Genomic DNA, 27,177 nt, shown 5'->3' with positions numbered 1-27,177 from the left:
TCTTTCAACGCGCTCATGCATAAAGCATACATTACACATAGTCGAAATTAGACAATTCCAACCAGAAAACTATTTGATGTGTATTCGTGATATTTATAATGATGAGGAATTTGATTTAAATCATATCAAAGGAGTACATCGAAATGAAATACTACATTTAGTAAGGAATTATAAGCCGAATGAAATAAAAACATCTGCCCTGAAGATAAGGATAGCGCTGACAGATCAACTTCCAATTCATTGCGTGCCGCGACATTCCCCCCCACCCCCGCAGAGCAGCGTGAAATTAATAAACAGATTTCGGAATGGTTAGAGAAACAAAGGATATGCCTTTCTTTCTTCATAAAGGATATGCCTTTATCCATTTTTTGCAGAAATTCCACTTTTTGTTTGATGGACATCAAAACATGCTTTCGCTATGTAGATCCTTTGGCAGCTCCAGAATTGGAAATTCTTTTTGACTAAGTGAAAGTTCAAGCTTACTTTTATAAAATTGATCTAACAGTCTGCAAAAATTAATAAGCTGGATCCAATTAGAAGATTAAGGAACAACGCAATCTGCAACATTAACTGAAATACATAATTAGATAATTTTAGCTTAGCTTATACCATCCGTTATACATTAAACATGCATGCGTAAAGATATTATGCGCATGCATAAACGCATCTGCGTGTTGTCAGTGGTGATAAAGGCAAAGTATATTTTGCTTTCCTTAAATAAAGCTAAGACTAATCTAAATAAAATTCATGCTTTATTCCATAAATTAAAATAAAAGAGCTAACACTGTAGCCTTTACATTTAAAATCATTTGACTGAAAGCAAACTAGCATAATGCTAACTCACAATACCAAGAGAACAAGACATTCGCCGATACCAGCGTACATATATATAATACTCGGCCAACCCGCCGATTTTGATGTCATCGGCCAATCAGCGGCAACCATGTTAGCTTACCTCCGATCAAAATTTGCATGTGGAAAACTAAAGCCAACACTGCGCATGCGTAAAGATATTATGTGCATGCGTAAACGTATAAAGTGTTTATGCATGCGCAGATAGTTTGTAGCTTTGAGGTCTGGATTATAGATCATTCCGGATTATGGATGTCCGGATTAAAGACTTTTCACTGTATACGATTTTTGAGTAATTCAATGTTTGGAGAAAAAATTGACTCCTTTAACCCCTTCGAGCCGGGTAGCGAAAACGCACGCTTATCACGGAGGCCGGCAGTGTCTTCCGCGAGTGTCTCTCCAGGGCCGGGGGCTTTTTTGCTACTAAGCCTAAATCCATGAAATTTCCGAAGTATCAACGCATTGTTTAATAATGCTCTATAGAGTATTTAAACGGCTTATGCTTTATAGATATTTTTATATACATACTTTAATTACCTTATTTCTTGTCTAAATGCATATTTTACACATTTTATTTTAATTACTCACAATTTTATGACTTTTAACTTTATACATCTGAAAACTAAATATATTACTTAAAATTCTCTTTTCGTACGAAAAATTTTAAAACGGGGATCTACACACAGTCTCCGTTACATTCCTTGAACTCGTAATAACTCATTTGCCGTTTTGGAGGATTTTTCCGGGAATGTGAACAAACGAAGCATCGTCGTCTCATTTTCTTATCAGTCTCTTCTGAACAAAGTTTTGGAAAATGTCTTTCAGTTAATCTTTCAGAATCAATATCAGAATTTCAGAATCAACATCTGAAATATTTTGCATCATTTCTGCTATTTCATGCTCTGTTAAACATTTTCGACGCTTCGACATTGAAATGGTAAAAACAGAAAGAATTCACGTCTAACAAGATCTAATTATTTTCTAAAAACTGAACTGTAAACGGAAATACTCAACGCTTTAGCGCATATAAAACTTCTACTTACAATAAACAACTACCACGTGCGAATAAAGTGCGATTTAAAGAGACGTCATAAATCACGCCATTCAGAAACATTTAGTTCCCCGTTTGTTTATATAATCAAAAACACGTGTATGTGAGTCATGCTTCTCTCATTTCGAGTAGAAGGTCTAATGTACACGTATTTGAAACCATATGGACATACAGTGCCATCTTGTGGCAGAAATTATAGTTTGAGAAACGTTCCAAGGTACTGGCACAAATACGCGACAATCGGTAGAAAATGCAACAATGCTCTGGCACTCCTGCGTGTCGGCCGGTAGATAAGTGTGTTCGTTGCTGGGACGTATACGTGACAGTCGGCGCGAAGGGGTTAACAGGAGGTCACTTCCTCCGCTAAATAGGGGGATGAAGAATTTCTGTTCTAGCAGTAGAAAGTTCTGGGTGCATTCCAAGTTCATTGTAAAAGCTTCCTTTTCTGAAAACTATTAATGACTTTTGAGGGGGAAATCTGATAAGAAATATCTATGTGACCTTGTTTAAACTCATTTGAGTATGTATAAAGTGCAGGAGATCCCAAGTTCCGAATTTTTTATACTTTCAATTAAGTTTTTTAGAAGTGTTTGATCAATTAATTTATAGTTTTTTAAATCTTTAATTTACAAAATTTCTGCAGGAAATAAAAAGATAGTTGAAAAAAAAAAAAAGATGAACAATTTCCCTTGAAACTAATGTAAAAATGTTGAACCGACTAAAGAAAGAAGAAAAATTATCAGTTGTTGCAAAGACAGAGAATTTGAATGAGGCTATTATTCATATAATAAAAAAGAATGAAGAAAAAACAAGAGACTATGCATCAACAGTACCTTTAGGTGTTAAATGTAGTTTTTGTTCAACAAATGTAAATAGTATGAATACTTTCTTTCAATATGGATTGAAGATTGTGTAAATAAAAAACTGCCTTTGAGCAGGGACATTACCAAACAAAAAGGTGCTTAAAATATATACAGTACAAAGTCTTTAATCCGGACTCATCGGGACTTCGACGATTGCGGATTAAGGGTTTTTCCAGATTATAGATCATCAATTTAAATCTGGCAAGGTGGCATGCAGAAATTATAAAACTAAAAATATCGTACAAATGGTGACAATGCAGCATAGAGAGAGATGGCGACTCTGGTGCACCAAAATGACAAAGCTGAGTACAGGAGTGGCACAATGTTGTCTTTTCAAATAAGTTCCAGTTCTATGTGCAGTATTCTGATGGCCATAAATGTCTGGAGAGCCCAAGGAGACCGCACATTGCCTGCTTGCATTCAATATTGGCATAGGGCCCTGCACCTGATGTGATGTTTCAGCAGCTATTAGGTATATAACACGCACATCTCTAGTTCGGATTGACAGCTATTTGAATGCAGATGAGTAAATCTCTGACATCTTATGTCCAGTGGTTGTGCCCTACCTTCGAGGCCCCCAAAAGGCATGTACCAACAAGATAATGCAAGACCACATGTTGTGCTCTGACTTTCTTCGATACACAGGGTATTTGATTGTTGCCCTGGCCTGCACAGTCTCCAGATCTGTCACCCACTGAAAACATCAGATCATGGGTTGTTGAGAGACTGGCCCACCACTCCTTTCCAGTTAATACGGTTGATGAAGTGTGGCATAGACTTGAAGCAGCATGGAATGAGTAGCGCATTTCTGTCATCCAAGCCCAGTTTCACTCCATACCTAATGCTGTAAGGGCTGTTTTAGCTCCTAGGGGTGGCAGCTGTTTCTACTAATTTTGCACCACTGCAAACCTCCTAAATGCTTCCAAATTTAATCATTTTGTCTTCGTGCCATACTGTTTGCATGCAAAAAATGTCTTTTTTGTATTTGCTTTTCTTCATGGTGTTGCAATTTTAACGGTTAGCAGTGTATTCCAAAATACCAGAACTCTATGCCTGTTTTTAAAATGGCTAAGGAAATTATCACTCTTCTCTTATGCAGTAATGTGCCAGGAGATTGTTGTATGAAACCAATATTTATAAACAAATCAATGAATCCTCGCTCATTGAAAAACTTACCGCTACCGGTTTATTGGTGAGCCAACAATACAGCTTGGATGAATTCATATATGCTTGCAGATTGGTTTTGCGCCTGATGTAAAAAGATATTTAGAAAAGAAAAATTTATTTTCAAAGAATTACTACTAGTAAATGCCCCTGGACATCCGAAGAAGTTAGAAAATCCAAATGTAAATTCTACCACCAAATGCTACATCACTATTCCAGCCGCTAGATCAAGATATAATATCAACATTTAAGACATTACATACAAATGGCACAAATGGCTTTTCAGTCTTTTCTAGATAAGATTTCTAGCCTGATGTAAAAAGATATTTAGAAAAGAAAAATTTATTTTCAAAGAATTACTACTAGTAAATGCCCCTGGACATCCGAAGAAGTTAGAAAATCCAAATGTAAATTCTACCACCAAATGCTACATCACTATTCCAGCCGCTAGATCAAGATATAATATCAACATTTAAGACATTACATACAAATGGCACAAATGGCTTTTCAGTCTTTTCTAGATAATTTAAAAGGTGCAAAAAATAAGACATTTACCCAAGTTTGGAAAGAATTTTCAATTTTGGATTCATTAAAAATATTGTATCTTCATCTATAAGTAATATTAAAGCTTCAACAGTGAATGCAAGTTGGGAAGCTCTTTTACTGGATATGGTTTACGAAGACTCCAATGTCCCGTGTAAGCACTCCAAATACAATCAGATAATGTTGCAGATTCGCCACAGGATTTGATGATATGTCTGCTGAAGATGCTGATGAACTACTTTTAGAAAAAACATTCGATGAAGAAGATATTGTAAGAAGAATCCATTTCAAATTCAGTGACAAAGAAGATAAAGAAAATTATGAAAATTTATCTAACCAAAATTTCTCTGTTGATGAGGTACAATATGCATTACATTTTGGCACACAAATTGGAAATGTTCTTAACAAAAAGGGATACTAGGTACAGAAAACAACACTTGCAACACAACTTAAGAACTGTATTAAGGCATATGAAAATTATTTACTGAACTGCAACACAGAAATGAACCATCATGTAGTACTGCCAGATATTCAGTTGAAGATGAACCAAGGTATGTGAATATTCAGCCTTCTACAAGAAAATATACTAGAATCACAACAGTCTTAGATGGCTCCAGTGATGAGGATTAGATGGCACGGTAATGTAATTTTAATTCAAAAAAGTGATGCATTGCAAAACTTTTTTTTTATTTTAATAATGAAATTTACGATAAAATGCTTTTTTCAAAACTAATTAAAAAATTAAATTAAATTATGTAATACAAGATTTCTTAGAAGTGTTTACCAATATAAATTCAAAAAATAAAAATTTTTTGTTTTATATTTAACAAAAAAATATGTTTAAATGTAACTTTTTTTTTTATTTTCACACTTGGCACGGAATCCCGTTTTTTTGTAGTCTCGAACAACACCGTTTCAAAAGAACACGGAACCAATTTATCTTGCTCTTCGGAGGTTACTTATATTAAATATATCAGTGCTTTCAAAGGGAAAAAGTATTCAATTGCCTTTTCTTAGGGTTTCCCCCCTCCCTTAAATTTTTAAAAATTATTATAATTTGAAACATTTTATTCTGTCATATTTATAAGTAAACTGATCCTCGTTATCTGGATTTCATATACAAGCTTACTCACCAATGGTAAAATCACTTGTAGTTCTTACTGCATTGTACGATCATGTATGATTAGTCTTGTATTAAATGGCTGATGAATGATTGCAATTCATTTATCTCTATTTTATTTCTGTTGTGACAATAGTATTGTAAATTTACATATTGTACTTCATTACAGATGAACGCAAGCAGTCCCTATAAATAAAACAGAATATTATTATTTGCTTCTTACAGATCTTATGCTACTGAATCCAAGCATGGCTTTTATTTTTTCACTATCAATCAAAACTTTTATGATAGCAAAACATCTGCACAGGGTTTAAATAAAAGCTAGGTTCCCCCCTCCCAAAAAACGGAGAGGTAAGAAATAGAAGAAATAAGTAATGATGTACCCAATGAGAATGTCTTCTTTGCTAAGAATGGATATGTCTTCAAAAGATGCAATGCTCAGATCAAATATGCATTGCGTTGTAAGTGCCTTCCCTTTACAAGCCATACAAAATTGAAACAATTTGAGAGAACTTCAGTTAAAATAAAGCTTAACAGCAAAATGACAAGAATGAAACAGATAGTTTGGCATTCAAATCAAGCATTGTTACAAATTTTAATAAAAATTCACTGAAAAATATTAAATTAGCTTGAATATTCTAGATCACATGTCTTGCATAAAAAAATGGAGGTTGCAACAAGTAAACTTAACCCTTTAACTGTCAAGTTATTTTGATGATTTGGGTACACAAATTCTCAAAATTTTTTATTGCAAAAATCAAATGTTTAGTACAAAATAAAATATACTTAAGTAGTTAAAAATTGATATTTGGAAGTACATGGGTAAATTTTTTAAAGTTTTGTAGCCACTGCATATTTGCCTGAGGCGGCTGCCACTCAACATGGCAGTTGTAAAGTTCGCTTCTAGTGGAGCATTATTTTCTAAAAATGAAAAAAAAATTAATTATTTTCTAAAAAATAAATAAATATAATTGAATACCTATTAGTAGTTCAGTAATTCAGTCTTGTGTGGTACAACTGGAAACACTTTTCCAAGCACAAACCAACTCCACAATCACTACACCACCAGAATCGTGTTTCCTTCCTTATCTTTTTCCCATTTTTTATCCTTTTGCGAACAACACACTTTGCACTGTCTTGTAGGCTCACGTTTCGCAGGAGTAGGAGGAATATGGGATATAAAATGTTGTTCAGTAAGACGGGCAGGGTTATCTATTGTAGGTTCTGTGCCAACATTCTTTTGTCCAGAAGCTGCATCATCATATTTATGTAAAAGCTCTTCTACAACTTGGATTCGAAATTCTAAAAATGTAATACGTTTCCCAACAACATTTTTATAGAGCAAATATGAGTTCCAGAGTACCTTGTCTAGTAAATGTAAAAATATCTTTTCATAATATTTTTTCTGACGTTTCCGGATTGTTGAATGAAAGGATATTTCCTGATCACAGCGATCTACACCACCCATAGTTAGACTGCAATTAGAAACAATCTTCGGCTTAAGTATATCTCCATTTTTTATTTTTGAGACTGACCATGGAAGTATCATGAATATTGCTCATCAAACACACATCATTCATCTTCAGTTGAAGAATCTAAATCATCTATATAATATTTCAAAGAACTGGACGCCATTTTACAACAAAAAGATCCCATGCACTTTGAACCAAAGAACATATAACCTCTAACCTTTGAAATCTTCAGTAAAGTGCTGTCATCTATTGAATTGAACGCACATTAACTTTTCCCGAGATACAGTCGGGTTTGACAAAAAGATGAAGCCGAATTAAACGTTTCCCGATATATATTCGGGTATAACAATACGATGCACTCAAAAAAAATTACCCCGAGTTATACTCGGGCGTGACATTTTCGAACACCAGTGCTGTGAATCTCGAGCATGACAGTTAAAAGGTTAATTAAGAAGTAAGAAAAAAAGGGGGGAGAAAACAATGCATTATCTGCTTGGAAAAGTAAAAACAGAAAAAAAGATATTATATTTATACAGTTATTTTTAAAAATATTGATGAAATTCGGAGTAAATGTAGTTGTTCTAGAATAAAGAAAAAATATGTAACTAGAAATCTTAGATTTTTGTCCATACTTTAAATGTATAAAATTGTCTGATACAGGATACAACACTTCTGAAATAGCAATATTATTGAGTGCTGATAAAATGAGACCATTATTGACTGGAGTTACTGCAGATTTAGAACATGGTTTGATGGTTTTACAAACTAAATTAAAGTACTATGAGCCAATGCAAAACATTAAATAACATCTACACAATAAACACTTTGGTTAATGATGCAGTAGATTTCTGAAAATTACACATTATAAGATTAAAAAAATCCTGTGGGAACCTTTTGATCCTTTTGCCAAGTGTCTGATGTAGTTGCCTTGAAGGTTAATTTATAAAAAGAGATGGGAAGAACATCATCCTGAGGCCTCAGTGGCTTTGAAGATGATAAATGAACTTGGGGGGAGGGGGAACTGGAGTCTATCGTTTAGAATGGAAACATCTTACTATCAAGCAAAAATACACTCCTACTTTCCTTTCTGGTAATTGGATCTGTTTTTTGATATGAGTGTCTTGATTATCACACTGGAAACCCAGATGGGATTGGCTAATCTGTTTTCTCTAGTCACACACAGATAATTAAATACATCCCAATGGAGCAATCAAATACAGTCAAAAGTCATTAATTCGGACACCCATAATCCGGAACGATCTATAATCCGGACCTCAAAGCTACAAACTTTCTGCGCATGCGTCGCGTTCACGCATGCGCACAGGCGTTTACGAGAGCGCGTAAGACCCTTACGGCTGCGAATATGTTTGTGCGCATGCGCGTTTAATGTGTAACGGAGTTATACGCTAAGCTAAAGTTATCTAATTCAGTTAATGTTGCTGGTTGCGTTGTTCCTTAATCTTTGAATTGGATCCGGCTTATTATTTTTTGCAGAGCAATTTTATAAAAGTAAGCTTGAACTTTCGATTATGTCAAGTAGAATTTCTGATATATATTTACTACCTCCGCGAAAGTATGTTTTCAAATCCGAAATCTGTTTATCAATTTCACGCTGCTTTGCGGCGGAGGGGGGGGCAGAAATGTCATTATTATATTATGATAGATTAGAAAGATTATGTCAAATAGAATTTCCGATATATATTTACTAATATGTAATTTGTATCTACAAAGCGAAAGTATGTTTTGAAATCCGAAATCTGTTTATCAATTTCACGCCGCGGATTGGAAGTTGATCTGTCAGCACTATCCTTATCTTCAGGGCAGATGTTTTTATTTTATTTGGTTTATAATTCCGTACTAAGTGTAGTATTTCATCTGGATATACTCCGTCTTTGATATGATTTAAATCAAGTTCCTCGTCATTATAATTTGCTTCCGATAGTGAAGAAAGTGACCCAGAGGTTATTGAAAACGAAAACATTTCCATTGACAAATTAGTCGGTATTCTCAACACATCAATTATAGGACTTGAACAGCGGAACTTTGTAACTAAACAAGAAATTATGTCTGTTTAATAGAATTAAAGAGAAAGTATTATCACATGAAATGAAGCAACTTACATTGAAGGAAATGTTTAATAAAGTAAACAAATAAATATTAAGCTTTTTCTTTTTGTAAATTTTGATACCCTTTAGATCATAATTGTTCTTTATTTCATAAATTACGGTTTCATATTTTTAATTTTGTAATTTCTGCATGCCATCTTACGAGATTTAAACTGATGATCTATAATCCGGAATCGCCGAAGTCCCGACGAGTCCGGATTAACGACTTTTGACTGTATTCAAGCAGCCACAGCAAACCAACTTGCAACCAACACAACAGTGTTGACTAGACATCCAAGCTCCCCCCCCCCCAACTCAGTAGTCAAACAGATACATGCAAACAGATCATACTCTAAACCACGCCCACAAGTTCAACAGTTTCCCTTGCACCAACACATGCTCTGCTTATCAAATACTAAAACTATAAAATGAATGATATAATATTACACAATAAAAACCCTACAGGGTATGTAAGCTGCTCTGATGTATTATTTACTGGAGATGAAAAGTAGATATTATATAATATTGTTACAAGAAAAAGATCATGAGATAAAACATACAAAAAAATCTCCTTTAGTAACACTAGTAGGTGAAGCATCAATCAATCAATCAATACATGTATTGCCGTGCTATTGCTAATATGTGCGATGTTACAGGCTCAATGACAAATTTGCCCAAGAGGCGCATGACATAACAGTCCAACAGAGTAAGAGGAGGTCTGAGGTGATGAGGAAACATTTAAAAATCATAATGCTTTATACACAGTGGGATAACAAGGGAATTGGGTACTATTCTGTTTTGAGGGCCGTAAAAAAATTGCAGTGAAAACGTATGCGCAAAAGCACCAAATCTAGCAAAGCACCCATTTAACAGCGCTCCAAATCTAGCGTATGCGCTGATTTCAGATTGTGTAAGTTTATATAGTTCTATATTTCTTAAGCCGCCATTGAAATACTAGCTTAATTTTTATATCTTTTTTTGATCCTAAATCCTTTTTTGATATCCTATGGATTTAACAATTTGGGAATTGCCAATGACGAAAAGTCGGCAATAGAATTTTGGATTAAGTGCAGAATCACCCATTGCTTGATGCGTTTTTAAGAATTGCACATACTCGGCATCCATGTGCTCATCAACCTAATTTCACTTTAAAAAAAAATCCTAGAATTGCACAAAAATGGCCCTGCGCACACCCTTGGCTTTATCTATATACACAGACCTATTTTCACTTAAAAAGTAAAAGAAATTTGACAAAAATCCAACCTTTCTAAAAAGCGGCAAACAAATAAGTGAGCAATTCTGCACTTTACCAAGAATATTTTCAAAGAAAAGAAATTATTCAAAGAAAAGAATTTTCAAAGAAAAGAATTCATTATAGAAAATTACATTTGAACAACCAACGAGATGAAATCATGCTTTAGCGATAAGTCGGTAGCGAAATAGCGATGCAGGCATCCATTCAGTTATGTTTAGCTATTTTTATATAAATTATAATAATGCTAAATAGTTATTTACTCTTATGCTTCCATTCAGTCATGTTTAGCCTTTTTCATATAAATTATAATAATAAAAAAGTATTACATGAAATTAACCTTTCATCTAAACTAAAACATCAATCTTAAATAGTTATTTACTATTATACTTCCTTTCTTGCCGCAGTTATTAGAGTTACCACAATTATTATTGGCAGCATTGGCATCAACAATAGTTTGGCGATTTTTGACAGCCCTCGAAACCGAATAGTACCGGGAATTGTACGAACTGTTGCCACCAAATCAGACAAATTCAGAAAATTATTGTTCCCAAATGGCATTTTTGAAAACAAAACATCTGAATCGCTCAATCTTCGAAAAACATCCGGATCGCCCGATCTTCAAGGCGGTGCCTTCTGTCATGGTAATGCTCAACCCCACATTTTGATGAATGTCAGATAAAGACTTAACTGAGTACGGCTGAGATGTTCTGTGTCATCCCCCCCCACACAATATGCATTACACAATGCCCCTCAAATGTTCATGTCTTCAGGGTGTGAAAATTCTCTGAATGGCCTGAAGTTGGCTTTCTTTGGTAACCATTCGACAGCATATCGATAGTTTCTATACATATAAACCTAATGACTTTTTAAAAAAAAGAAACTTTCCAGCTGCCTGAAAAATGGCAAAAAGTTAAAGAATAAAATGGTATTTACGCAATTTAATTAAAGTTGCTCAAGCTTTCGTACTGCTTCATTTGTATTTATCATAAAAAATTTTCAGAACTTCTTTTCATATGACCCAATAATTAATTAATTGGCATAGGCTGAAAAAATTTGCTGAAAAGTTGAAGGTTGATCTTTAGATTATGGTAACTTGGTGATTTTTTGTCGAAAATTTGGCGACCAACTCTCCTACAGCAACCCTCTATTTTTTTTTCCCCGCCGCCATTTTGTCTTCACGAAGTAAAGACGTTTCTTTTCTTTTTATCTACTGAACACTTCTTCCAACAATCTACTAGCCAAATTACACTTATGCTAGAAATTTTATCTAACAAAACCGTTTAATCATGACAAATATTCACTGCAAAATTGGGAAAAAGTGCACAATACCATACTCCTTACGCGTTTTTCAAAATAACACATACACATAAAACATGTAGGTACAACTCTAATATACGTCCTAATTTCACCAAATGTGGCGATATGTGTTTTGTGCTGGTTTTTGGCATGACTGCGTGTTCTATGGCAACCCTGTTGACGTTGAAAAATCTTTCGCTGGAGCTCGTTGATTCGCCTCTGTGTCTGAGAAGATGGGAGGGAAAGATAAAATGGTAGTTGTTGAATTGAAGTTTGGCAAAAGGAAATATCATTGTGGCTATCCTGTTGAGGGGTAGTGGGTATTTGGAAGTGTGGAAAGAGGGTCTGGGAGATTATTTTTAATGGCAGTGCATGATAGAAGTAGGGATTTGTGATTTTATTTATTTGTGAACCATAGTATAAATTTTCTGGATAGTGTGTCTGGCTGTCATGTAAATATGACAGTGATTACGTGGTGGCATGTTAAAGGCGGTATGAAATTTATATTTCTGCTATTCGAAAACGCATTAATTCATGGTAAGTGCATTTTATTTTATCCTTGTTCTTATTTTGTAGAATGTTATGTTCATTGGTTCTTTAGTATGAATTTCTGTTGTTATTGTTGTTTTTTTAAATTGTTTGAAATTTATTTTGTTGTTTAGTGTCTAGACTGTGCAATTCGTAGATGTTTTTTAAAGTTGAAACAGAATGCTGCGTACATAGTATTATTTGAAATTTATTGTTGTTATGTTATTTTATTAAAGCGAGGAGTGCGTAGATCGTAGATTCCTTTCTTGCCTAAATTGTGCAAGTAGTAGAATTTTTTTTAAGTTTAAACAGGATGCTGTGTACATGGTATTCTTTGAAATTTATTGTTGTTATGTTAATTTATTAAAGCGAGATGTGCGTAGTTTGTAGATTCGTTCGTTGCCTACATTGTGCCATTCGTAGATGTTTTTTTAAGTTAAAACATGTTGCTGTGTACATGGATTCTTGTCAAATATTTTTGGTTAGAAACTTTACGTTTTTGCTATCTAATTTTTTTGTTTTTCTTTCGTATTTTTAGCTAAATTGTATGTTGAAAACGTAGTTTTTGCATGTGCGAAAACCGCGTTTTTGGAGACATTTTAGGCTAAAAGTTCGAAATGTAGACAAAAAATTTAGATAGTAATATGGCAGCATGAAGTTTCTCGCCAAAAATATTTGGCGCGACATTTGGCGACTTGAGGGCGCATATCAGAGTAGTTCCACCATGTACACGTCGACTTATTTTTACTTAAAAAAACATCCCAGAATTACACAAAAATGGCATTGCGCACACTCTTCACTATATCCATGTACACTGCTTTTTTTCTCATATATTAGAAAAATTTCACGAAAATACATGACAATTTTCTGAATCTTTAATCCCGGTGAAAAGAACATATATGAAATAACCTGATCGCGAAAAAGTATATACCCTTTCCAAATATGAACATTTCCACATATAAAATAAATAAAATATCCAAAAACTTTTACCTCTAAATCATCTATTATATTATAAACATCACCAACGAATTCATACCGCAAGCATTACAAATACTTAGTGTCAAATATTTAAATTATTTCCATGCACGTTTACTTCAACTAAAACGTATACCAAATTCCTACAAACATAAAATTCACAAAATAACTATCATTTAATTAAAATATCACTAAACCATGTACACATCGACTTATTTTTACTTAAAAAAAATCCCAGAATTGCACAAAAATGGCATTGTGCACACTCTTCACCATATCCATGTACACTGCTTTTTTCTCATAAATTAGAAAAATTTCATGAAAATGCATGACAATTTTCTAAATCTTTAAACTCGTTAAAAAGAACATATATGAAATTACCTAATAACGAAAAAGTACATACCCTTTCCAAATATGAACATTTCCACGTATAAAATAAATAAAATATCCAAAAACTTTTACCTCTAAATTATCTATTATATTATAAACATCACCAACGAATTCATACCGCAAACATTACAAATACTTAGTGTCAAATATTTAAATTATTTCCATGCACGTTTACTTCAACTAAAACGTATACCAAATTCCTACAAACATAAAATTCACAAAATAACTATCATTTAATTAAAATATAATTAAATTCAAAAACACTACTTAAAATATAAATAAACACATACATTAAATTAATAAAAATTAGCTTACAATCCTAATTACTTTAAACTAAATCATTGCTAATAACAATTTTCCCAATAATACCAAATTACTTTACTTCCACCTTACATTTAGAACAATGCATAAAAATAATATCCTCAAATAATTAAAAATACTAACTTACCTAATCTTCTTCAGAATCTTGCTTACATGGTGGATACACTTTAATTATGTATTCAATAAAATTACTGAACGATTTTTTCTGCGAATTTTTCCTCCACACTTTCTCTGCTAAATAAAAAGTAAAATTCTCTTTATCACAATGCCTCGGAATGGCGCTTTTTATAGCACTCCACATGCCCTCTATTGTATTGGTATGTGCACCTGTTTCTGGATCTTTAAAATAATATTTGTGGTTCACAGCAAGATGTTTAAAACCTTCATCTTCCAAACATTCATACGATTTTTCACTTTAGACAGTGCCATACAATCCCAAAATTATTCAACCCTACTTCACACAACACACAATGAAGCTTAATACAAAATAATATACAGCCACAGATATTTTTCCAAATTCCCCCCTTTTCCGATTAAAGAACCGTAATTCGTCCATTAATATCACATGACATATCCCAAGATCTCTCATTTCCCTCACACAAAATAATGCGTAATTGGTACTGAGTACTGCTCACATTATTACCAAAGTCCCAGGTAGTAACTTTTATCGCCTCCAAAATGTCGCCAAACTACCAGTTACCATATTCTAAAGATCAGCCAAGTTGAATTTGGATACTTTTTATCAAACAGGAATATGAAACTTTTTCAAAAATTTACACTATCACATCTGTTATATTTCCCAAGAAAATTCTTAGTTCAAAAGAAGAAACACATACTTTTTTTGGGTGGGTCTAATATTACTGCCTGTGCTTGTCATCAATAAAAAAAAGTTATTGCTACAAAATTATTAAAAAAAAGATTTCAGCTACAAAATTATAATGAACTAATACTTAACAAAGCACCTAAATTCCAATGATGATTCAAAAAACAATATACAGACACTGAAATGAATACATCCTAAAGGTTTCACAAGAAATCTGCTGTTTGATAACGAAGTTTCGAGCTTCAACAATATGAAAAATTCACTGCCATGTTATATTATTCATGGACTCAAAATTTAGTTTGGGTCATACCAAAATTCTACAAACTTACGATACAGAGTAAAATGTTAACAAAGCCTTCAGGTACTTCTTCCTTTGATGTAAAACATGAAGAAAAGTCAAATTGTTGTCAAATGCCACTTTTGATAATTGAAGCTTCTAGAAAGGTTGGAATTATTAAATCTTCAACATGGTTTTCTCCTAAAATTGAATACAGCTTCTTCCTATGTCAAAATTATACATATCCTTAACCTAAGAATTCAAATCTGTTTTCACTCAACACATATAACAATAAGCAATTAGCAACTGTTGCAGCATTTTAACACCTTGGGAGTTACTATGCAAATCATTAAAATAAAAGCTTCATTCAAAGCAAAATTAACTCCCAACACATAAATTCAACATATAAACAGTATGCATCTTATCAGATAGGCTAATCTATTTTAGTCTGAAAACCTTCAAGTTAATTCTTGACAAATAATCATAAGCTGTCATGCAACATGATTATGTCTTGATTATATAAGTTGAAAAAGATACCATGTTCTTAACTTCAAAAGTGTCCTCCCCCCCATCAAAAGAGGACACTTAAATGGATGCAACGGGTATGAATGCAGACTGACCTAAAAAGCAGAACTAGATTTCTTCCAAAGGAAACTTGTTTCTTCCAAGGAAGTGGAAAAAACTGGAAAAAAACAGAAGAAAAAAGAAGGAACCAGAAGAATCAATATAATAATAAAAGTTTACCTTTATTTCAAAATATATGTTTTATTATATGCATAAAAATGCAAAATAATAAATAATTTTGCCCAAAAAATTTCAGTGAAAAGTGTGGTATTCATCCTGTTTGTTTACTGATGTGATATTTCATTGAATACTTTTTTTCCAATCATGCTGGCCTTTAAGAAAATTATCATTTCAACTTAAAATTTTGTAAATGATTTTTTTTTTTTTTTTTTTAGTTTAAATTTATATAATACTGTTTAGGAATATTTCAATGTTTTAATGATAGTTCTTGGCAAAAGAAGCTCTACTCAATGTGAAAGATCTTGTAGGAAATATAACAAGTACATACTATTATTGAAGAACATTATTGCAGCATACAAATATGGACATATATATATAATCAGAATACTCAAAATGATTAGAAAATAAAATGCTTTATATCAATAAAAAATAATTATATTGATATGAAAATAATAAAAAATCAATTTTTTTCCAGCTAATTAGCTTTACAACAGAAGAAACTTGCCAACTCTACCAAGTTCACCATCTCTAAATCCTGATGCCCTTTGCAATACATTTTGAATCATGTATAGCAGAAAAGAATATGTCCTTTCTAAAATTTCCCACGAATAATGTAATTTATACGAAATTGAAATTCATCAGGATTAAGCCAGATCTTCTCCTTTTCTGAATTAATCAGTTTAAAATTATAAAGAAAGACTATTGCAGTTAATAGCAAAATATTTTCTGTTCTATAACACTATTTTTATGGTGATATAGATTCAATTCCATAATTTTCTTTTTTTGAATTGAACTTTGCTTTCTTTCTAAATAATAATGCTATTTTGCTATTTATGATATTGATATGAAATGCAATTCAATTTCAGAACCTATCTAAATTGACATATATGAAGCCAAACCTTGTAGCAAGTACAAAAAAATACTTGATTATATATCCACAAAAAGTTATTACAAGTCTATAAATGAGGCTAATTAAATTACATAAAATTTAAATATTTCAATTAGTAATATAACAGTGCTATATAAGAATAAAATATTTTTTAAATTACCAACTTTACAAAAGTGCTTTAAGTACTTCAAGTTAAATCTGCCAAAGATCACTTTCCTTCAAAGAACAACTATCATGCAAATATTTTCTCTCTGAAGAGAGACTTGCTGAATATAGCACTTTTCTAAGATTACGTTAAATTTATATTTGAATTTTTGCAGCTTAACCAAAGAAATATTGCTAAATGTTTCACCTCCAACCACAAGAAGACAACATTAAAAATAAATTATATTTATACTATAATGAATATTTTAATGCAAATCAAAATAAATAATTCAATACTGTAATGATTAAATAAAAAAGCCAAACATTGGCTCGCATACTATATTTGGGGTAAATGCAAAGAAATGAGGTAAACAGTTTCTAAAATGAACATCTAATATCTTATTGCGAAAAAAAATACTTTAAATTTCTAACAAATACCTAGCGCTGAAAAGGCTATAAAAATGAGTAACAGGTTTTTAAAAAAATCAAATGCAACTTTTAAAAGTTATATAGAGATAAAATTGTGAAGCTAATTCAACTGAAATTATATGTTGAAGCTAGTCTTAAATGTAATTCGGTGTCTCTCAGATATAAAATCCATACGAATGCTTAGGTAATACTGCTTAAGCAAAGACATATCCCCCCCCCATAAGAAAGAGAACTGAAGCTTTAATGTCAGTCAAACACTTAATTTATAATAAAATATAATAACACTTTTTTTTTAAGGTACTACAAGTAATAGTAATATGGTGTAACAAAAGCAATAACGTAATAATCAGACGGAAATGTACTGAAAATTCTTGAAACTACCGACGAGTTAGATTTTTAGCTTTTAATTTGTACTACGAATCAATATTCCAAAATTAAGTAAAATTTCTCCAATAAAACTAACAATATTTATCACTTTTTTAAAAACTTCTGCTGCCATAAATATATAATATGCCATGCTCAATACACGGAAACAGTAGGTTTCAATATAATAGCCTATCTAAATAATCGCAAGAATCACTATTAATAGTATATACAAAAATTTAATTTTTCAGAAGATTAGTATACAAAGTGAAATATAGAACTCACGGATGACAAAAGGTTAGCTTTTTCTAGTTTACGTCACGACGTCACAAGTGACACTCAAACCGTAACCAAATCATTGGGCACATTCCTCTTAAATTTAAAAAAAAAAAAAAAGCATTAAATACCTACGTACAAGCACTTTCTTATTTATTAATTTAAATTTCGGCAAGAAAATAAATAATATTAAAATTTCATATGGTTGTCTTCCCGAAAGAGTCAATCACGTATTCGCAGTGGTTATTACCCAATTTCCTGGGTCAAGATCAAACAAGGATGTTAGAAATCTAACCTCCATGGCCAAAATTATGGAATTTAGAAAGGAGTTTATGCAAAGAATTTGAATTGGGAGAAGTAAAGCTTCAACATCACTGAAAAAAAAAAAAGAAGAAAAAAAAAAAAAAAGAAAAGTTGAAACAAGGCCAACTAGATATGGGCCCATGGTTGCTGAACGATTGACCGAGATTACATCCCAAGTTGCCGCACCAGATCAACTTTGGCAACGTGTGGAAGCTGCTTGGTCTGCTGTACCCCCAAAACACATCCAAAGTCTCTTTGAATCGAAGCTGCGGCGTGTGGCAGCGGTGATCTCCAACAATGGGGCGGCTACTCTGGCTACTGATTCTGAAAAGAACCACACTTGTCAGAAGTCTATAAATTTAATCATTTGATACTTGGTCAACATGTTATCTACTAAATAAATTTTGTTGTGATATCTCTTGTCTTTCTTGGTTTTGCAATTTAGGTGGCCAGCAGTGTATATATATATGTGTGTGTGTGTGTGTGTGTGTGATATTTTAGCAGTCGTCGTGAAGCTTGGCATCAAAGTTCAGGCATTGCTGTGGCTGAGTGTCAAGGCGACATCAAATAACGACACAATAGGTTTTATAGCTCCATGCTTTACTTCAATTCAAGAAGCAGATAACTATTCGTCACTAAATAAGAGTACTTTAAATTTAATGCGTCATACTTTGAACAAAGAAAGGCCAAAAAAAAAAAAAAAAGCGAGTTTTGGTAGCTCAGGAGGAAAGGAGCTTCTGTTGTCGGTAAATGGCGCGCATTCGTTATTTATAGTTGCGGTTACGTAACAGGCTAGCGAAATCTAGAAGGTACTGGTCTAGGGGGAAGATACTAAATTGCAGAAAATTAATTAAAGGTTGCTGGTTGGCGTAGAGCAAAGCCATACCCACTCTGTTACTCCGCTCCGTGAGCTTAGTCTTTTTTATTCTTATATGCTGGTAAATTGCGCATTTATTGCTTTAAAATTTATGTGAGAAAAATAAAGAATATGTAGAAGAATAAATTAGCAGCTTAAATCCCTTCTGTCGCCTAGACGATATAGTGGTTATTGAAGCCCACTACGGTACCGAAGGGCCCGGTTTCGAATCCCGGAGAAGACCTAGATGTTTTTAAATATATAGTCTCGGTGCGGCATGGCGGCATTCTAAATATGCGGCGAGCCGAAACTTCGCAGAATAATGAATTAAGTTCCCCCCCCCCAATCTTCAGTGTATTTTACCGAGTGGGAGAAAAAGGAAACTTTTAGTTTTGTGCACCGAAACTTCTGCCTGCTGGCCGCGTATTTCCAAACCCTACCAAGGCCAACTAGATATCTACAGGCCTGCTCCAATCTAATGATCACATGATATGACGTCATAATCTTAGTCCTTCAATTTTGTAAGTTGACATTGCTTCGCCGTAGGACTAGTGCTAGTGAGATAATTGTTTACATGTGTTTTTTCTTCTGAAAAATTTTGTATTTTACCGGAAAGTAAAATATTACATTGTGAATTCGAATTTATAAGAAAAAGTGTGTTTTAGAATGCCAAGAAAGTGTAGTGTACCTAAATGCCGATCAAATTACGATAGCAGTAATGAACATGCGTCGACTTTCAAATTTCCTTCGTATCCTGTATTCTCTCAGAAATGGATAAAAAATATTAATCGCAAAGATTTTGTAGCTGGCAAACACAGTAGTGTATGCATTAAGCATTTTGAAGAAAAAATTTTTCGTTCGAGAAGATAAAGCTGTTCGTGATGATGGAACGGCATTAGTAATGGTTTTGCAAGAAAAATAGATCTTCCCTCTTCATGGATATTCATAACCAAAGGTAAGATCTTTTGGCTATCGAAATTAGAATTTTTAAACTGTTCAAAGTGCTTGTATCTTTAAAAATATTGGACGATTTAAATGTAAGAGTTTTTTTCAATGAAAATGAAATTCCCATTGAAAAGTTCAAATGGATATTTGGAGAAGAAAAACTATGTGATAAATGGTTTAAACTTGAGACAGTGATTAGCAATTTGGATGGTTTTCTGCTTCTGATATTCATGATGACTGCAATTTAAATTTAGATAAAATATCAGAACTACTGTTGAAATGTGCAGAAACAGAAAATAATCCACATTCTGAGAAATTTAAGTTTTTGTATGAACAGATTCAATTAATGCAAATGAAACAGCATTCGTATAGTGCAGAATTCTTTGCCTGGTCTTCTTATATATTTTATTGTAATCCAAACAGCTACAATATTATACGTAACAGTAAGTATTTTATATTGCCTCATCCGTCATACTTAAGGAAGTTATCTCTGAAAATTGGCCGAGGAGATTCTGGATTACAAACAAGTCACTGGATGTATTTGAAAAAAAAAATGTGAAATTTTAAATGATTCTGAAAAAATTGTCAATTTATTATTAGATTCAGAAGTCAAACAACAAAAATCAGCGTTATACCTACAAAATTTTGTAGGTATAACGCTGATTTTTGTTGTTTGACTTCTGAATTAGTATTTATTCGGCGTGTTATTGTGTCTTAATTATTATTAGATGTGATATATATAAAACCACAAGTTTCGTATAAAAGTGGTCGTGTTTTAGGTTTTTCGGATAATTCGCAGATGGAGGCCACAACTCTGCAAACATTTATGATAAGCTATATTAGCAAAAAACAGAGATATTGTAGCAATGTTTCCCGTAAAAAACTTATCATCACATCAATTATTAATATTTACAAAACAAGAAATTGACCATGTACAGTCTTGTGGCTGTCGAATCATAACTCTAATATAAAACAATAATAGAATTAACATAAATATGTTCAAAATGCTTTGTGGTGGTGCATTAAAATCCTCATTTATAAACCCTACCATGCATAATCTTCCTATATTTACATTATTTGATACAGTTCATTGGTAAAAGTTTACAATTGGGTGCCCCTCGTTTATTGGCGATTCTTTCTTGACGCCAAGATCGGCGGCAGGAAGTCACAATTTCAAGATGGCCGCTACACAAAACCAAAATAAGAAGTCGAAGAATTGCATAAGATCTGTGTCCATGTACACATCGATCTGTTTTTACTTAAAAAAATGCTAGAATTGCACAAACTAGGCATTGCGCCTTAAATATGTCCATGTACACATCAATCTATTTTCATTTAAATAAAATCGGGAAGCTAAAACAAATTTAAAACTATTGTGGTAACCAGAAATGAGGTTTCATCGCCAAAATTTTTTTAAAAATGTCGCCAATCGAAGGGCCACCCAATTCTACACTAAAGCCAGTTCATTTATCAAAATCTATACGAAATAACTGGTTCAATCAGAACGATTCAAACCAAACATTTTTTATACCGTCATTTGAAAACTCAAATATTGTTTACAATTCCAGTGTTCTACATTTAAAAAAATTGTATAAAATAGAAAAAAACGATAATATTAAAATGGCTCCAACTTTATCAAGGAAAGTTTTATTTCCGTCTTCTATAGAGGAACAGAATGTAAGTACTGCTATTAAACTTTTTGATGAAAAGACTTTAGCTGCTCTGCAAATTGAATCGCAGAATAATAGAACTCGGTATGGGAAAGATGTCTTAAGAACTAAACATTTTATTGATGTAATTTTAAAGTGGTGGAAAATTGTGAATGTTAAACACTCTAAAAAGGCCTTACAGTTTCGAGATGTATTTATGCAGCCTATAAGGACAACAGAAGATAAAAGCTTAGAATGTTTATCACAGTTTTGTTCGTGGCTTATATCATGGAACGATTTTTGCCCAACAACAAAAAATTATAAGTCACAAATTGGGGAAACTGTCAAAAGAAGCCCAAGTTGCTCTTCTCCATACAACAGCAACATTGAATGAACTTTCAAAGTATTTGTTAAAAGAATTTAAATCACCTTTTATTCCTTCAGGAAAATTTCAGACAGATAACCTTGAGGGACGTTTTGGTCAATTTCAACAAATGAGTGGCTGTAATTATAATGTATCCTTACAGCAGATTATAGAGTCGGAAAGAAAACTAAAATTAATTAGTTTGCTTAAAATGCAATTTCTGAGAAAGGTTCATTTATTTTACAACATTTTTCTTGTAATGATATTGAAGATTTTAATGATGATCAACTTATTGATAAGGAATTTGGTGATGTTTTGCATCAATCCAACGATGTTAATGTTACAGAAAAAGATACAATGTGTCTAATTTACATTTCTGGATATGTTTGTAGATCTGTATTGAAGCATATAAATTGTAATCTCTCCAGGAAAAAATTAATTCTTGACAAAGAAATTATAGTTGAATATTGGGAAGGTTTTGCGTACTTAGCTGCTATTGATCGAGGTGGTTTATTTTGGCCAACAGAATTCGTGCTTTTCATTAATACCTCTGCATTTAAAATATTTTCAATCCTAACATCTGAAATGTATGAGAAATTATATATTTCATCAAAAAATCAACATTCTATATTAATAAGTCTCATCACAGAGAAAGTTGAAAACAGGATTATTTGGAATGATAGTATTTGTGAATGTGGCAAATCATTGCATGATTTGTTGAAAAGTTGTGTCACATGCATTTCCAATATATAGCAGAATATTTACTGTAAGGTTAAAAATAACAATTTAAAGGAAACCAATGACCAAAAAAGAAAAATGGGTAAATTAAATAATTCTGGAATTTAGGTGAATTTTTTATGTAATTTTAAAGTTAAGGGGGATTGTTGACAAATGTCTTCCTATTCTTTTAACATTAGCAAATTTAGAAACACAGTATCACATGAAAAAAGCTCAGTGAAGTAATGAAAAAGTCTGCTGTTACATAGAATACATCTTCAAAATTCTGCTACTAAAATTCAAAATTCTGCTACTACTACTGCTCACAGTAAAAAAAAGGGCATGCTTTATCCTATTATTAATAAATATTTGCCGAATATCACTTTTGTCTTTTTAACGTTTTTTTCGATTAGTATCAATATTGAAAAATAGAGGGCACCACTACTCCATACGGACTGATTGTCAATTTCTATTTTGGGGAACATTTGATTTTTTCTGCATTAAAATATAATTTTTTACTTCAGGGAACGAAGTAACATTCACCATCATACAATTTATTCATTAAAATGTCATTCTTGCGCAGAAAAATATGCATGTACATCAATTTTGTCTAAAACTTAGCAAACCTAAAACGTAATTGCGTCTTTCGCCAAGCAGAAAACTTGGCGAACTTTTTCACGCCATTTGTTGTCGATCGTCTCCAGCTTTGCGTCTGCAGAGCTGAACAGGTTTCACTAATGTACCCTCTATTTTTGGCCTCTCCCCCAAGCAATTTAGGACGAAACATTGAATGCTTTCAATAGCCATTTGCAGAATCAGTGGAAATGTTTACTTCCTAGGTCCTTCAGCTAACGAGTCACTCATTGAACGAAAAATTTCTCAAGCGCAATGTTTGTCTGCTAAATATAATTCAAATAATAAATTATTTTACTAATACCATTAATAAATAAATATTCATCTCAGGGTTATGAGAGAACGTCGAAAAATCATTCGATATTTTTTTATGAAGCGTTAAGATTACCTTTAAAACTCAGTTACCAAGTTGAAATCATTCTACATAAAAACTTGAATGCTAAACTGATATTTATTTTCGGGTAATTTATAGAACTTAATCATAGAAACTGGAGGCCTTCAAATTATACGTATATTTTCCGAATAATCTCATCATATATTAGGTCAGCACTTCACACTGAATACGTTGAAATTAAGCATAACTGAAACGCTTTTAAAATAGTCTCCAGATATTAGGGATAGTGTGATATACGTTAAATTTTGCCTCTTCAGTAATTCTTATAATATGGCACTTCTTGTTGAATATTTCAGTATTATTTCGTGCATCACATAGTACAAGTTATCTCATTGCGGAAAGGATGGCACAATTTGATGGAAAATTAATGGAAATTTCTAAGGATAAATCGCAAAATTCTGCGAATATTTCGCAGCCGACGAATTTCACTTCCAAAGAACTTGTCAGATAATGACGCATTATGTTAAATTTATTTTCAAACAGCCAAGCTTTGGCAGTACTAACAGAACCGTTATAAGCGATCAAGATCTTGATTTAAGCTGATAGCACAATTTAATAAGTTTACGTCACATCAATAAGTTACGTCACCTTTTTATTTGATATCTGTTATCATGGTTGATTTGGTTTATTTAATTATAGCAAAGCACACAAGAGCTATTGCGTAAATGGAAAGATGTCTTCCTTGAGAACCGCTACGAACGGCAGAGCGGTAAAGTCACTGAACACTGGTAGCTCGGTCCGAGGTTCGAATCCCACGAACAAAGCGACTGCACGAGCGTTTTCATGGTTTTCCCAAGTGTAACTTGTACACGAGCCAGTTTCCCTTTGAAAGTCCTCCACGAAGGCATCGCTTCCCTTAGGCAGATAACTCTCGAAGCTTTGACGTAATTACGTAAACCAAACCAAGCTGCCCGTCAGGAACGGCCCAGAAAATTTATGTTACAAAAATTAAAATTGTTACTTTATTATCATTCAAAATTTATATTTTTGGTTATTTATTCCTCTCTATCTGTTAAGACAGCATTTTGATGCCATCTTGGATTTGGCAAGTTTTTTTAAAAAATTGCCAAGGGTACAGTACAAGTAAATTTTTAACACTTTTTTTGGAGGAGGTATTTTATAAGCATCATTGCCAAAACAAGTTTATTATTGGTGCCTTTCATTCTAGGTCACACAAAACTAAACTTGATTTAGCAAATTTCTGAAAATGATTCAACCTTGAAAGATCATTAGAAATAAATACAGGCATTTCCTCTGCATTTTTCTTTATACAATTCAGAACTCTTTTTTTTTTTTTTTTTTTGCTTATATTTAATTTATATGTGAATTCCTTGTAAAATACATTTTAAAGATTTTTAAAGAGATGCTTTAAAATTATCATCAAATGTTAAATCTTATCAGAACAGTCATTACCAACAGGAAGATTTGCTTATCATAAATAGTCATACTGTGGTTTAGAGAAATAGTTGATCATCAAACATGTTACAAATAAGTGAATCATAGCAATATTGGAAAAAAATACTACACGGTAAATAGCATTTACCTAACTTAAAATATGCAAGCTGTCTGTATATCCAGTCATATATATTCCAAAATATATAATTAATGTAGATACACTGAAAAAACACACAAAAATGTTTGTCTTCTTAACTTTCAGCATTCATTTCTTGTTTATAACTCTGCTTGAAAAGGAAACATTCGATTTTATTTCTGAGAAGCATAACAGAATGAGAAAAAATTAATATGCAGAATTCAAAATATTCATTTACTTATTTACATTTGACAGAAAATTGCAAATACGTGTCGAAACTGGCTAATATTCAGTCTTTTCATTTTTATTTATTTCCTAAATTATTATTATTAAATCAAACATTAATTATCTATCAGGAAGCAAATTTAAAATAATAAATGCTAGAACAAAAGCATAATAAACTCATTTAAATTATAGTTTAGCTTTACAGATGATGAAAGAAAAATTTGTTATATTATATTGATGGAGGGTGTACAATGTGGTGTGCATTACTCTAATGTAAGTATACCTAACCTAATTTAATTATGCAATATCAAATTTCAATCAAATATAGATTTCTGCAATCTAGATTAAAAACAACTGCTGAACAACAGACTGAGTTAGTACATTGCAAACCTACACAGCAGTAATAAAATAAAACATTACCCTCTATATCCAGGGGTCTCCAAACTACAGCCCGTGGTCCGAATTTGGCCCACGAGTCTTATCAATTCAGCCAACCAATTTGTAAATAGTTTTATAAAATTTAAAAGAAGCAAGATACCATACACAATAACTATTTTATATAACAAATAATCAATAAATATATTTACAGTCATGCATGTTCTTTCTAAAGCATATTATAAATATTATACTACCGTTTCTAAATTTACAATGAGTAAAATACAGCCAACACTCTATTATAAAATTTGCCATATTTTTTTATGAGAAAAAAGGTTCCATACCCACTTTCATAGTAGTATTCTAGATTTGTTCTTAAAATTTTTTAGCAACAATTTTGTTTAAATATTCAAAAAATTTTTTAATGTATATGTTAAAATTTATCATCGCATTTTGAGCCCCCCACAAATATGAAATGCCTATGAGTGAGTTTTCATCTGATCAAAATGTGTTGCTAAATTGTTACAACAAGCAAGGAAATCCACTTATAAGTAAAATTACATCGCAAACCAAAGAAATCTTTGATATGCTGCGACAAGATAGTTTTTGCAAACGTTTAAACAATTTTAAGAAATTCATGTTAGGTGAAACAACATGAAAGTCTAAAAACCCCATTTCTTCGGATTATCATAGCAATATAGATTCAAATTCATTATATTACATCACCACGGAGTGATGAATTAACTACGTATTGGCCGTCAAAAGATAGTAAAAGAGGTAATATGTCCTACAGGCTAAAGAAGTTTGGAGACCCCTGCTATATATGAAGCAAATTCATAACATATAGAATGCTTTCATATTATGTAAAAATTACTAAACTGACAGTGCTGATTAATGATAGCTTTCATTTTAATTTTAAATGCTATTTCTGAAAACAAATGTACATTGTGTGCATAGAATAAACACATTTTATAAGAAATAAAAGTTAACAAAAGAACACATAAAAAAAATCATGATCTCTCTAATTGATAAAGGTCAAATAAACTATGTTATTAAGTGCTTTAAAAATATCGCATCAGTTTACCTAATTTTTAACTATAAATGAACAGAAAATTAAAAAACTACACATAACAAGTAAAAATTAATCTGATTATCAAATAATACTGATTATTATTACAAGCAATCACTACATAACAAAGAATTAACAAATAGAAAGAAATATTGTCCAGTTAACAAACAGTTTATGAATAACTAGCTTTTACATTTACATCGTTTTTAAACAGCATTTTTGTAAAACAAACTGCT

The 27,177-nt window shown here is 32.2% G+C and overlaps 1 protein-coding gene across 2 annotated transcripts in view; it reads right to left on the bottom strand.

Moving 5' to 3' along the window:
- Positions 1–18,045, bottom strand: part of LOC118198867 (uncharacterized) — a 120,287-nt gene extending 102,242 nt beyond the window's left edge. Inside the window, exon 1 of one of the 2 annotated variants that reach the window (XM_085810797.1) lies at positions 17,890–18,045. The gene's annotated coding sequence lies outside the window, so the exon portion shown is untranslated. The remainder of the gene's footprint in view (positions 1–17,889) is intronic. The other variant, XM_085810798.1, reaches the window with a different exon arrangement.
- Between the last annotated feature and the right edge of the window lie 9,132 nt (positions 18,046–27,177).

This window comes from Stegodyphus dumicola, chromosome 2, assembly GCF_044657685.1.
Source record: "Stegodyphus dumicola isolate Sdum_Otavi_A_Nest chromosome 2, ASM4465768v1".
Classification (NCBI taxonomy): Eukaryota; Metazoa; Arthropoda; class Arachnida; order Araneae; family Eresidae; genus Stegodyphus; species Stegodyphus dumicola.
The sequence above is the reverse complement of the archived record's forward strand: the minus strand, read 5'-3'. Positions and strand labels throughout refer to the sequence as shown.